The sequence below is a fragment of the Ambystoma mexicanum genome, chromosome 14 (genome assembly GCF_040938575.1).
Source record: "Ambystoma mexicanum isolate Mex_15411 chromosome 14, UKY_AmexF1_1, whole genome shotgun sequence".
NCBI lineage: Eukaryota > Metazoa > Chordata > Amphibia > Caudata > Ambystomatidae > Ambystoma > Ambystoma mexicanum.
The window spans coordinates 468,608,727-468,620,938 of NC_090940.1; positions in this window are offsets into that span (position 1 = coordinate 468,608,727).

Genomic DNA, 12,212 nt, shown 5'->3' on the forward strand with positions numbered 1-12,212 from the left:
TATGGGACCCACTTCACTGTGCAAACTGACCATAAGCCGTTAAAGTGGCTAATGAACATGAAGGGGGAGAATCCAAAGTTGCTTAGGTGGTCCATAAGTCTACAAGGCTTTGACTTCACTATTGAGCATAGGCCAGGTGTCCAACATAGCAATGCTGATGGGTTGTCCAGAATGTTTAACCGACCTGAACAAGAGACTCATCCAGGGGTGGATTAGTTCCCCCTGTCCATAGTCTGGGAGGGGCGAGTGTTAGGAAAGATTTCGTAATTGTAGGTAATTTTCCTTCCATGTGGCAACCCCTAAACTTTTTGCTGTTGTTTTTCACCTTGTTCTTGACTTTGCCAGAAAAGTGCAGCCTTCTGCCGCACTCCTCTGGGCTTTCGCTCCTTTTCTTATGGGGAAACTGACATGCCCTTAAGACAGTCAGTACGAGGGAACGCTGTTTCCCGTAGTTTCTTTTATCATGTTGCGGCTTTAGTGCAACATGACACAAGAGGGCACTGTAAGCTAAGTTACAGCTCTCTTGGGTCTCTAGCCTTCTAGAGGCCCTAGATACTCGTTTAGGATTGTATTTGATCGGTGCAAGTCATTCAGGGATTGGAATGGTGGCAGCGATCGTTTTGTGTATTTTGAGCTCCTTTTGGCGTTCTGAGCGCGTTTTTCGCGCTGAACCCAAAATGGTGGCCTGGCTCCCAAAATGGCCAGACCACGAGGCTCCTTTGTCCTGTCCACTGACCGTCTTGCTCCCTTCACCTTCCCCAGGTCGAGCGACCCGGGGCCTTCCTTATTTGGGCATGTACTTTCCCGCGAAACACGGATGCTTTCGCGGGCTTCTACATGTCTTTTGTGTGCCTCCAGGGTGTGGGCTGGGATGTCTGGTCCCAATACACATCCTGGGTGCCAGAGAGTCTAGGGTAGTGTGAATGCCTGGGACTACCGTGGTCCGTGATTGGTCCACGAATGGTGTGTGTGTTGATGAGCGGATCTCCCATTGGCTCCCCTCCGTTTTGGCGCGAAGGGAACCATGGATAAGAGGGAGCTGGAAACACCACTACCATGTCGATCTCCTGAGTTCTCACGAACAAAGGAATACAGGAGCCAAGTATCCTGCAACCAAGAGGCTGGACCGAGGAATCGCTGGTGACCCGCTGAAGGACTCCTCCTTTGCACTGCTGTCGTCCTGTGAAACCCTTTCCTCCTTTGATCGAACCAGAAGGCCTGTACTGGTGCTTCGACCTTTGGAATAGCAGGAACAGCTATTCTCGGCGACTTCATCATCTCCTGCCAGTAAGCCTTCGGAAGCGTCTCTGGGCCATCCAGTTGACTGACCAGCTTACAAGGGAGTCTTGCTCTGTAACCGCCGCCAGGTTGTGTTGTATTTCGAGTCCTTGTCACTCTCACACGCTTAGTACACTTGGCGTTCCCAAGTCTGAAGTGAGTAGTGTACATTTGGCTCAGATACACACGGCCGCTCCGTTGCCCTGCTGTGGTGACAAAACTGTGCAGGTTTCGTCGATTGGGACGTCTTTTTTTTCTACACGACGACGAGGCATTCCCGGCTCTTCTGAACCTGCCAGCTGCTGAAACTAACGTGGAGAAGCCTGGGTCTGCTTGCATCGGGGACCGGTGAGTAGTATAGCTAGGATCTGGTCACCCTCCTGCAGTAGCCCATTGCTTTTCCCCGCTGTGTAAAAACAGCACCCTTTTGTCCGTACTCGCGCTCTGCTTCTGCTCACTGTGGAGGCTGCGCTTGAGTCGCGGAACCTGTTCTTCTTCTGTTGTGCACTAAACCGAACTGCCTGACTTCCTCCGAAGAGCTTCTCCTTTTGCCCGTTGGCACCAGCGTGTGCAGGTACTTTTGAGCACAAGGCTCCACTCTTCGCAGGGCTCGGACTTCCATCTAGTTAGGTGCCTCTGAAGGCGAACTGAGTCTAAAGCATTGTATCGCACTGCCTGTTTTCCTTCCCTTGCAGGTGGACTACACATTTCGTGCATATAACGCTTGCGACTGTCGTATTTGTATATATATTGTATTGGTATGGTATGTGTTGGCTTAATATTGTGATATTGTGATTTTCTCGCTACGGTCATTATTTTAAAGGCCTTAAAATAAATGTGTATATATTTTTGATATAACAACTGTTTGGAGTAGTTTGTAAGCGCTCTTGCTTTGTGTGCTCATTGCGGGCTTTCAGTCACCCTCACCCCTCTTGAGACCTAGTCTTGACCGCCGCGATCGCTACCTTGATTGGTCTGGCTCGTCCAGAGGTTACCCTATTCAAAGGAATTAGGTTGGCCTTCTGAACTTCTGCGCCACCAGGACAGAGTTCAGAAATCCGTCTTAACATAGAAGCATTGAGATATCACATCTCATGCTATAGGAAGAGTCTCAGGATTGGAATGGGAAGGAGTTGGATATCACATCTCATGCTATAGGACGGCTCTCAGGTTTTGAAGGGGAAGGAGTTGGATATCACATTTCATGTTAGAGGTAGGATCTCAGGTTTGGTATTAGAGGCATTGAGACATCACATCTCATGCTATCAGAAGGGTCTCAGGATTGGAATGGGAAGGAGTTGGATATCACATCTCACGCTAAAGGGAGGGTCTCAGGTTTGGAAGGGGAAGGATTTGGATATCACATCTCATGTTATAGGAAGGATCTCAGGTTTGGTATTAGAAGCATTGAGATATCACATCTCATGCTATCGGAAGGATCTCAGGTTTGGTATTAGAAGCATTGAGACATCACATCTCATGCTATCAGAAGGGTCTCAGGATTGGAATGGGAAGGAGTTGGATATCACATCTCATGCTAAAGGGAGGGTCTCAGGTTTGGAAGGGGAAGGATTTGGATATCACATCTCATGTTATAGGAAGGATCTCAGGTTTGGTATTAGAAGCATTGAGATATCACATCTCATGCTATAGTAAGGGTCTCAGGATTGGAATGGGAAGGAGTTGGATATCACATCTCATGCTAAAGGAAGGGTGTCAGGTTTGGTAGAAGCATTGAGATATCCCATCTCATGCTATAGGAGGGGTCTCAGGATTGGAATGGGAAGGAGTTGGATATCACATCTCATGCCATAGGAAGGGTCTCAGGTTTGGTATAAGCATTGAGATATCACATCTCTGCTATCCGAAGGGTCTCAGGATTGGAATGGAAAGGACGTAGATATCACATCTCATGCTATAGGGAGGGTCTCAGTTTTGTTATTAGAAGCATTGAGATATCACATATCATGCTATCGGAAGGGTCTCAGGATTGGAATGAGAAGGAGCTGGATATCACATCTCATGCTAAAGGAAGGGTCTCAGGTTTGGAAGGGGAAGGATTTGGATATCACATCTCATGTTATAGGACGGGTCTCAGGTTTGGTATTAGAAGCATTAAGATATCACATCTCATGGTGTAGGAAGGGTTTCAGGATTGGAATGGGAAGGAGTTGGATATCATATCTCATGCTATAGGAAGGGTCTCAGGATTGGATTGGGAAGGAGTTTGATATCAAATCTCATGCCTTAGGAAGGGTCTCAGGTTTGGTATTAGAAGCATTGAGATATCACATCTCATGCTATAGGAAGTGTCTGAGGATTGGAATGGGAAGGAGTCGGATATCACATCTCATGCTATAGAAGGGTCTCAGGTTTGGTAGAAGCATTGAGATATCACATCTCATGCTATAGGAAGAGTCTCAGGATTGGAATGGGAAGGAGTTGGATATCACGTCTCATGTTATAGGAAGGATCTCAAGTTTGGTAGTAGAAACATTGAGATATCAAATCTCATACCATAGGAAGGGATGCAGGATTGGAATGGGACGGAGTTTGATATCACATTTCATGCTATAGGAAGGGTCCAGGTTTGGTATTAGAAGCATTGAGATATCGCATCTCATGCTATAGGAAGGGTCTCAGGATTGGAATGGGAAGGAGTTGGATATCACATCTCATGCCATAGGAAGGGTCTCAGGTTTGGTATAAGCATTGAGATATAACATCTCTGCTATCGGAAGTGTCTCAGGATTGGGATGGGAAGGAGTTGGATATCACATCTCATACTATAGGAAGGGTCTCAGGTTTGGAACGGGAAGGAGTTGGATATCCCATCTCATGTTATAGGGCGGGTCTCAGGTTTGGTATTAGAAGCATTGAGATATCACATCGCATGCTGTAGGAAGGGTTTCAGGTTTGGAATGGGAAGGAATTGGATATCACATCTCATGTCAAAGCAAGGATCACAGGTTTGGTATTAGAAGCATTGAGATATCACATCTCATGCTATAGGCATGGTCTCAGATTGGAATGGGAAGGAGTTGGATATCACATCTCATACTATATGAAGGGACTCAGATTTGGTATTACAAGCATTGTGATATTTCATCTCATGCTATAGGAAGGGTCTCAGGATTGGATTGGGAAGGATTCGGAAATCACATCTCATGCTATAGGAAGGGTTTCAGGTTTGGAATGGGAAGGATTTGTATACCACATCTCTTGCTATAGGAAGGGCCTCAGGTTTGGTATGAGAAACATTGAGATATCACAACTCATGGTATGGGAAGGGTCTCAGGATTCGAATGGGAAGGAGTTTGATATCACATCTCATGCCATAGGAAGGGTCTCAGGTTTGGTAGAAGCATTGAGATATCACATCTCATGCTATCAGAAGGGTCTCAGGATTGGATTGGGAAGGAGTTGGATATCCCATATCATGCTATAGGAAGGGTCTCAGGTTTGGTATTAGAAGCATTGAGATATCACGTCTCATGCTATAGGAAGGGTCTCAGGATTGGAATGGGAAGGAGTTGGATATCACATTTCATGTTAGAGGTAGGATCACAGGTTTGTTAGAGGCATTGAGATATCACATCTCATGCTATCAGAAGGGTCTCAGGGTTGGAATGGGAAGGACTTGGATATCACATCTCATGCCAAAGGGAGGGTCTCAGGTTTGGAAGGGGAAGGATTTGGATATCACATCTCGTGTTATAGGAAGGATCTCAGGTTTGGTATTAGAAGAATTGAGATATCACATCTCATGCTATCGGAAGGATCTCAGGTTTGGTATTAGAAGCATTGAGATATCACATCTCATGCTCTCAGAAGGGTCTCAGGATTGGAATGGGAAGGAGTTGGATATCACATCTCATGCTATAGGAAGGGTTTCAGGATTGGAATGGGAAGGAGTTTTATATGACATCACATGCCATAGGAAGGATCTCAGGTTTGGTATTAGAAGCATTGAGACATCACATCTCATGCTATAGGAGGGGTCTCAGGATTGGAATGGGAAGGAGTTGGATATCACATCTCATGCTATAGGAAGGGTCTCAGGATTGGAATGGGAAGGAGTTTTATATGACATCACATGCCATAGGAAGGGTCTCAGGTTTGGTATTAGAAGCATTGAGATATCACATCTCATGCTATAGGAAGTGTCTGAGGATTGGAATGGGAAGGAGTCGGATATCACATCTCATGCTATAGAAGGGTCTCAGGTTTGGTAGAAGCATTGAGATTTCACATCTCATGCTATAGGAAGAGTCTCAGGATTGGAATGGGAAGGAGTTGGATATCACGTCTCATGTTATAGGAAGGGTCTCAGGTTTGGTAGTAGAAACATTGAGATATCAAATCTCATGCTATAGGAAGGGACGCAGGATTGGAATGGGACGGAGTTTGATATCACATTTCATGCTATAGGAAGGGTCCAGGTTTGGTATTAGAAGCATTGAGATATCGCATCTCATGCTATAGGAAGGGTCTCAGGATTGGAATGGGAAGGAGTTGGATATCACATCTCATGCCATAGGAAGGGTCTCAGGTTTGGTATAAGCATTGAGATATAACATCTCTGCTATCGGAAGTGTCTCAGGATTGGGATGGGAAGGAGTTGGATATCACATCTCATACTATAGGAAGGGTCTCAGGTTTGGAACGGGAAGGAGTTGGATATCCCATCTCATGTTATAGGACGGGTCTCAGGTTTATTATTAGAAGCATTGAGATATCACATCGCATGCTGTAGGAAGGGTTTCAGGTTTGGAATGGGAAGGAATTGGATATCACATCTCATGTCATAGCAAGGATCTCAGGTTTGGTATTAGAAGCATTGAGATATCACATCTCATGCTATAGGCATGGTCTCAGATTGGAATGGGAAGGAGTTGGAAATCACATCTCATGCTATATGAAGGGACTCAGATTTGGTATTACAAGCATTGTCATATTTCATCTCATGCTATAAGAAGGGTCTCAGGATTGGATTGGGAAGGAGTCGGATATCACATCTCATGCTATAGGAAGGGTTTCAGGTTTGGAATGGTAAGGATTTGTATACCACATCTCTTGCTATAGGAAGGGCCTCAAGTTTGGTATGAGAAACATTGAGATATCACATCTCATGGTATGGGAAGGGTCTCAGGATTCGAATGGGAAGGAGTTTGATATCACATCTCATGCCATAGGAAGGGTCTCAGGTTTGGTAGAAGCATTGAGATATCACATCTCATGCTATCAGAAGGGTCTCAGGATTGGATTGGGAAGGAGTTGGATATCCCATATCATGCTATAGGAAGGGTCTCAGGTTTGGTATTAGAAGCATTGAGATATAACGTCTCATGCTATAGGAAGGGTCTCAGGATTGGAATGGGAAGGAGTTGGATATCACATTTCATGTTAGAGGTAGGATCTCAGGTTTGTTAGAGGCATTGAGATATCACATCTCATGCTATCAGAAGGGTCTCAGGGTTGGAATGGGAAGGAGTTGGATATCACATCTCATGCCAAAGGGAGGGTCTCGGGTTTGGAAGGGGAAGGATTTGGATATCACATCTCGTGTTATAGGAAGGATCTCAGGTTTGGTATTAGAAGCATTGAGATATCACATCTCATGCTCTCAGAAGCGTCTCAGGATTGGAATGGGAAGGAGTTGGATATCACATCTCATGCTATAGGAAGGGTCTCAGGATTGGAATGGGAAGGAGTTTTATATGACATCACATGCCATAGGAAGGATCTCAGGTTTGGTATTAGAAGCATTGAGACATCACATCTCATGTTATAGGAAGGGTCTCAGGATTGGAATGGGAAGGAGTTGGATATCACATCTCATGCTATAGGAAGGGTCTCAGGTTTGGTATAAGCATTGAGATATCACATCTCATGCTATAGGAAGGGTCTCAGGATTGGAATGGGAAGGAGTTGGATATCACATCTCATGCTATAGGGAGGGTCTCACGTTTGGAAAGGGAAGGAGTAGGATATCACATTTCATGTTAGAGGTAGGATCTCAGGTTTGGTATTAGAGGCATTGAGATATCACATCTCATGCTATCAGAAGGCTCTCAGGATTGGAATGGGAAGGAGTTGGATATCACATCTCATGCCAAAGGGAGGGTCTCAGGTTTGGAAGGGGAAGTATTTGGATATCACATCTCGTGTTATAGGAAGGATCTCAGGTTTGGTATTAGAAGAATTGAGATATCACATCTCATGTTATCGGAAGGATCTCAGGTTTGGTATTAGAAGCATTGAGACATCACATCTCATGCTATCAGAAGGGTCTCAGGATTGGAATGGGAAGGAGTTGGATATCCCATCTCATGCTATAGGAAGGGTCTCAGGTTGGAATGGGAAGGAGTTGGATATCACATCTCATGCCATAGGAAGGATCTCAGGTTTGGTATTAGAAGCATTGAGACATCACATCTCATGCTATAGGGAGGGTCTCACGTTTGGAAAGAGAAGGAGTAGGATATCACATTTCATGTTAGATGTAGGATCTCAGGTTTGGTATTAGAGGCATTGAGACATCACATCTCATGCTATCAGAAGGGTCTAAGGATTGGAATGGGAAGGAGTTGGATATCACATCTCACACTAAAGGGAGGGTCTCTGGTTTGGAAGGGGAAGGATTTGGATATCACATCTCATGTTATAGGAAGGATCTCAGGTTTGGTATTAGAAGCATTGAGATATCACATCTCATGCTATCGGAAGGATCTCAGGTTTGGTATTAGAAGCATTGAGATATCACATCTCATGCTATCAGAAGGGTCTCAGGATTGGAATGGGAAGGAGTTGGCTATCACATCTCATGCTAAAGGGAGGGTCTCAGGTTTGGAAGGGGAAGGATTTGGATATCACATCTCATGTTATAGGAAGGATCTCAGGTTTGGTATTAGAAGCATTGAGATATCACATCTCATGCTATAGTAAGGGTCTCAGGATTGGAATGGGAAGGAGTTGGATATCACATCTCATGCTAAAGGAAGGGTCTCAGGTTTGGTAGAAGCATTGAGATATCAAATCTCATGCTATAGGAAGGGTCTCAGGATTGGAATGGGAAGGAGTTGGATATCACATCTCATGCTATAGGAAGGGTTTCAGGATTGGAATGGGAAGGAGTTTTATATGACATCACATGCCATAGGAAGGATCTCAGGTTTGGTATTAGAAGCATTGAGACATCACATCTCATGTTATAGGAAGGGTCTCAGGATTGGAATGGGAAGGAGTTGGATATCACATCTCATGCTATAGGAAGGGTCTCAGGTTTGGTATAAGCATTGAGATATCACATCTCATGCTATAGGAAGGGTCTCAGGATTGGAATGGGAAGGAGTTGGATATCACATCTCATGCTATAGGGAGGGTCTCACGTTTGGAAAGGGAAGGAGTAGGATATCACATTTCATGTTAGAGGTAGGATCTCAGGTTTGGTATTAGAGGCATTGAGATATCACATCTCATGCTATCAGAAGGCTCTCAGGATTGGAATGGGAAGGAGTTGGATATCACATCTCATGCCAAAGGAAGGGTCTCAGGTTTGGAAGGGGAAGTATTTGGATATCACATCTCGTGTTATAGGAAGGATCTCAGGTTTGGTATTAGAAGAATTGAGATATCACATCTCATGCTATCAGAAGGGTCTCAGGTTGGAATGGGAAGGAGTTGGATATCACATCTCATGCCATAGGAAGGATCTCAGGTTTGGTATTAGAAGCATTGAGACATCACATCTCATGCTATAGGAAGGGTCTCAGGTTGGAATGGGAAGGAGTTGGATATCACATCTCATGCCATAGGAAGGATCTCAGGTTTGGTATTAGAAGCATTGAGACATCACATCTCATGCTATAGGGAGGGTCTCACGTTTGGAAAGGGAAGGAGTAGGATATCACATTTCATGTTAGATGTAGGATCTCAGGTTTGGTATTAGAGGCATTGAGACATCACATCTCATGCTATCAGAAGGGTCTAAGGATTGGAATGGGAAGGAGTTGGATATCACATCTCACACTAAAGGGAGGGTCTCTGGTTTGGAAGGGGAAGGATTTGGATACCACATCTCATGTTATAGGAAGGATCTCAGGTTTGGTATTAGAAGCATTGAGATTTCACATCTCATGCTATCGGAAGGATCTCAGGTTTGGTATTAGAAGCATTGAGATATCACATCTCATGCTATCAGAAGGGTCTCAGGATTGGAATGGGAAGGAGTTGGCTATCACATCTCATGCTAAAGGGAGGGTCTCAGGTTTGGAAGGGGAAGGATTTGGATATCACATCTCATGTTATAGGAAGGATCTCAGGTTTTGTATTAGAAGCATTGAGATATCACATCTCATGCTATAGTAAGGGTCTCAGGATTGGAATGGGAAGGAGTTGGATATCACATCTCATGCTAAAGGAAGGGTCTCAGGTTTGGTAGAAGCATTGAGATATCACATCTCATGCTATAGGAAGGGTCTCAGGATTGGAATGGGAAGGAGTTGGATATCACATCTCATGCCATAGGAAGGGTCGGTTGCCAGACATTTGGTCGAAAAAAATTGGTCGACCAGACAAATGGTCGAACCAATTTGGTCGAAAACCAAATGGTCGAATTTTAATTTTTTTTATTTTAACCCTTTTTTTTTTTTTTTTTGGGGGGTCTCCCCCCAACCCCCTTTTTTTCTCTAAAAACCCCTTTTTTAACTAAACGAAAACCCGAAAAATAAATATATAAATAAAAAAAAAAATTCGACCATTTGGTTTTCGACCAAATTGCGTCGACCAAATTGCAGTCCACCAGTTTTTTTTCGACGAGTTGACTGGACACCGGAAGGGTCTCAGGTTTGGTATAAGCATTGAGATATCACATCTCTGCTATCCGAAGGGTCTCAGGATTGGAATGGGAAGGACTTAGATATCACATCTCATGCTATAGGGAGGGTCTCAGTTTTGATATTAGAAGCATTGAGATATCACATCTCATGCTATCGGAAGGGTCTCAAGATTGGAATGAGAAGGAGCTGGATATCACATCTCATGCTAAAGGAAGGGTCTCAGGTTTGGAAGGGGAAGGATTTGGATATCACATCTCATGCTATAGGAAGGGTCTCAGGATTGGATTGTGAAGGAGTTTGATATCAAATCTCATGCCATAGGAAGGGTCTCAGGTTTGGTATTAGAAGCATTAAGATATCACATCTCATGGTATAGGAATGGTTTCAGGATTGGAATGGGAAGGAGTTGGATATCATATCTCATGCTATAGGAAGGGTCTCAGGATTGGATTGTGAAGGAGTTTGATATCAAATCTCATGCCATAGGAAGGGTCTCAGGTTTGGTATTAGAAGCATTGAGATATCACATCTCATGCTATAGGAAGTGTCTGAGGATTGGAATGGGAAGGAGTCGGATATCACATCTCATGCTATAGGAAGGGTCTCAGGTTTGGTAGAAGCATTGAGATCTCACATCTCATGCTATAGGAAGAGTCTCAGGATTGGAATGGGAAGGAGTTGGATATCACATCTCATGCTATAGGACGGCTCTCAGGTTTGGAAGGGGAACGAGTTGGATATCACATTTCATGTTAGAGGTAGGATCTCAGGTTTGGTATTAGAGGCATTGAGACATCACATCTCATGCTATCAGAAGGGTCTCAGGATTGGAATGGGAAGGATTTGGATATCACATCTCATGTTATAGGAAGGATCTCAGGTTTGGTATTAGAAGCATTGAGATATCACATCTCATGCTATCGGAAGGATCTCAGGTTTGGTATTAGAAGCATTGAGACATCACATCTCATGCTATCAGAAGGGTTTCAGGATTGGAATGGGAAGGAGTTGGATATCAAATCTCATGCTAAAGGGAGGGTCTCAGGTTTGGAAGGGGAAGGATTTGGATATCACATCTCATGTTATAGGAAGGATCTCAGGTTTGGTATTAGAAGCATTGAGATATCACATATCATGCTATAGGAAAGGTCTCAGGATTGGAATGGGAAGGAGTTGGATATCACATCTCATGCTAAAGGAAAGGTCTCAGGTTTGGAAGGGGAAGGATTTGGATCTCACATATGTTTTAGGACGGTCTCAGGTTTGGTATTAGAAGCATTGAGATATCACATCTCATGGTATAGGAAGGGTCTCAGGATTGGAATGGGAAGGAGTTGGATAGCACATCTCAAGCTATCTCAGGATTGGAATGGGAAGGAGTTGGATATCACATCTCATGTTATAGGAAGGGTCTCAGGATTGGAATGGGAAGGATTTGGATATCACATCTCTTGCTATAGGAAGGGTTTCAGTTTTTTATTAGAAACATTGAGATATCACATCTCATGCTATAGGAAGGATTTCAGGATTGGAATTGGAAGGATTTGGATATCACATCTCATGCTAAAGGAAGGGTCTAAGGTTTGGAAGGGGAAGGATTTGAATATCATATCTCATGTTATAGGACGGGTCCCAGGTTTGGAATTAGAAGCATTGAGATATCACATCTCATGCTATAGGAAGAGTCTCAGGATTGGAATGGGAAGGATTTGGATATCACATCTCATGCCATAGGAAGGGTCTCAGGTTGGAATGGGAAGGAGTTGGATATCACATCTCATGTTATAGGTAGGGTCTCAGGATTGGAATGGGAAGGATTTGGATATCACATCTCATGCTAAAGGAAAGTCTCAGGTTTGGAAGGGGAAGGATTTGGATATCATATCTCATGTTATAGAACGGGTCCCAGGTTTGGTATTTGAAACATTGCGGTTCACATCTCATGGTATAGGAAGGGTCTCAGGATTGGAATGGGAAGGAGTTGGATATCACATCTCATCCAATAGGAAGGGTCTCAGGTTTGGAATGGGAAATAATTGGATATCACATCTCATGTTATAGGAAGGATCTCAGGATTGCAATGGGAAGGAGTTG